Below are 3247 nucleotides of genomic sequence, written 5' to 3'. Positions count from 1 at the left end.
ATATGACTTCTAGCAATATGTTAAAAATATGTATATAAAAAATGGACGCGCCAAGTGTGCTGCTGCTGGACATTTTTTCCCATCTTAGATTTCTTAATATATTACCACTTATGTTTTAATGCATAAGAATGAAAGATAGTACCACTTGGGTATTATTTGATAATTTGGTTTTTTTTTTCGAGATATACCTCACGATATTGATTATTCTAATTAATATACTTGGAACATTTTGATTTCACTTCTTTTTCATGCCATTATTTTGACTTTTTTTGTTTCCAATATTACATTTTTTTAGTTACGGTTTTTTTTGTTTCCACCATTGTATTCTTTTAATATAATTACAATAGGTATATTTGGAATAATATTTTGATTTCACTTTTTTTTGATAATATATTTTTGGTTTTTAAAATTGAATTTTTTTTGAAAATCATGTATACTTTGAAAATAACACAACTTGATTTTTATTTATTTAATTTGATACAACAGCTTCTTTCAGGCCTTGGTAGAAATTTAAATATGGCGCTAATATGGCATTGTAACAAACTTTAATTACTAAAACATAGGGGGCTAGAAAATTTTTCTATTTCCATAAATTAAGGTTTTGGAAATCGCTGCATACGAATCCGTAGTCGTAATTATAAAACAATGGCGTATCTAATATGGCGGCCAAACTTAGGCAATCTTTATTAATGCAAATTTTTTGTGCAAGACTCACCAAAATGGAATTTTTTGGGTTGTTAATGATGGAATTTTTAGTTATTAAAGCAGGATTCGGGATATCGAATTCAATATGGCAGGTGGAATATGGACAATGCATCTCACAACGTTCAAGTTGGAAGATATTTTTAGACATCAATGTATAGACATTGATTGAATGGGTTTCTGATTGCAAATTATCAATCTTTACTTAAAGTTCAAAACTGTTGAGCCAATATTGTAAATAAAATACGGAAATAATGAAATTTGCATTATTTAAAGTTTGGCTGTCATATTGGATTTGCTATTGTGAATTTTATAATTATGATTGCTGATTCGTATTCAACGACTCCCAAAACTTTAATTTATGGAAATAGAAAAATTTGTTAGCTCCCCGTGTTTCAGTGATCAAAATTTGTTCCGAAAATTTTTTGACGACAGTTCATTCTAATCACGATTTTAGAACTTGAATTTTTAAAAATGCCATTTTTAAACAGCAAAAAGTAGACACTTTAATAAAAATTTTAAGACCTTTTGAAGTATTTTATTATACCTCAAAAATTGAAGTGGACAGAGGCGCTTGATAGAGAATCTCCTATATATATACATACATATAAGTCAATACTTGACGAGATATACAGGACGTCCCATTTTAAATAGCACTTTAAGATTTCTCGAAAACTATAACAGGTACAAAAAAATGTTTCAAACAAAAGTTGTTTGATTTCAAAGAGGACATAAAATGATACTATTGGTTTGACCTTTAGTGGTGTTGTCAAGGTCAGAGAAAGGTCACTTCAAACTTTTTAAATCGAACCCCTCTATTTTTTGTTGCATATTCTTGTAACTTATCTTGAGAGCTTTCCAAAACACATAGATAAAATATTTTTCGATTGAGTAAATCTTGAGTTATAAAACTTTATAGTTTTATAACTCAAGAAAGTTATAGTTTATATACCGTCGACATTAGCATTATCCAAGGTGTCCGAACACTAACTAAAACCTTTTGAATGTTGTTTAGGAACATGACCTTGACAACACATGTTAATATCAATACCATTAAGGCGATGCTGGAAGGTAGAAAATACCGACGATTACAGTTTAGATTTCTCCGAATTGGCTGAACGGAATTGAAAATCCTTTCACAGGGTTAAAATAGACATGAAATTGTGGTGTTAGACGGTCGAATTTGTAGTAAAATCGGGAAAAAATTAAAAAATTACCTTTTTTCGGGTCGTACAGCTGACACCTAACCATAACCTGACCTAAACATTTCATTAGTGTAAAAGTTCTGTAGCTCATATGTACAAAATGCGTGCGTCTAACACCACAGTATACATGAACGAATAATACAAAGTCTTTTGAGCTACGATTGAAAGCGTAGAAAAAAAGAAATCCACTAAACTAATTTGTGATAATTCGTACGCTCGGCTGAGAGAAAGACAGCAAAAATTAGGTTTGGCAGTAGTGCCGGATTTTCCAAGAGATGGTACTTCAATAAGTTAGATAAGGACATTCCACGTGTTTGAGTGAGACAGAAGATATTGTAAGTTCATTTAGAGATACCACTGGCACTGAAGAGTCTGCTTTATCGACCTCGTGCAAATTTTTCCGACCTTCCGGCATCGCCTTAAAGGCTATTAGAAGTTGTTGCTTTTATTTTCATTTTTGAAAATTTTTAATTTTTGAAAAAAAGAAAAACAATCTCCAATGGTCATGAAACATTTTTATCACATGTTTTATCAAGATCATGATCTTGAACAACATTAAAAAAATTTTAGCCAGTATTCGGACAGTTTGGATAACACTAGTTTACAACAAAAAATTACTTTGAGAGACACTGCGTGTCTCTTATAGATTTTTGGATGCTGAAAACGATGCCGCAATCGAAAAAATTCTAGCACGTCAGATTTCTAAGATAATTGAGGTTTAATACTTAAAAAATTGCTTTTTTACGATATTTGACATTGTTTTATGAAGAAGGTTAAACGTGATCTTGAAATTTCGATCAGAAATCATGAATGTATTGTTCATCTCCTATAAAATGCATTTCTTTTTATTTCAATACCTTACTTTTTAGATTTGTTATGAACGATTAAATATAGGAATTATTTTGAATATGGAGACTCCAGCAGCGTCATATATATGTGCGAGATTGGCGGCTCGGCCATCTAGCATTGAAAGGGAGGAGAAAGAGAGATGGAGGGAGGAAGAAAGAAGGGAGAGAGAGAGAGTTGTTTTATGAAAGATATGTAGTTGCATATTACAAAATGCATTTTTTTTTAAAGCAATTATGTATTTTTATTACACCAGTGGATTAGTCACATAATTCTATGCAGAAAAATATTAAAGTACAGTTATCAAAATGTTCCTAAGATATTAATCTGCATACGCTGCCGCGGTCTTTATATTCGAAATAGCTCCTACCCTGGTAAAAAAATTTTTCTGAATTTGTCTGAAAATTTCGCTGAAAATGCCTGAAAACATTTTTCAGGGATTTTTAGTAAGATTCGGAGCCTTTTTCAAGGAAATTCAAAGACTTTCAGCAATA

This window comes from Wasmannia auropunctata, unplaced genomic scaffold, assembly GCF_000956235.1.
Source record: "Wasmannia auropunctata unplaced genomic scaffold, wasmannia.A_1.0 LD335969.1, whole genome shotgun sequence".
In the NCBI taxonomy this organism is placed as follows: domain Eukaryota; kingdom Metazoa; phylum Arthropoda; class Insecta; order Hymenoptera; family Formicidae; genus Wasmannia; species Wasmannia auropunctata.
This window is presented reverse-complemented; position numbering follows the sequence as displayed.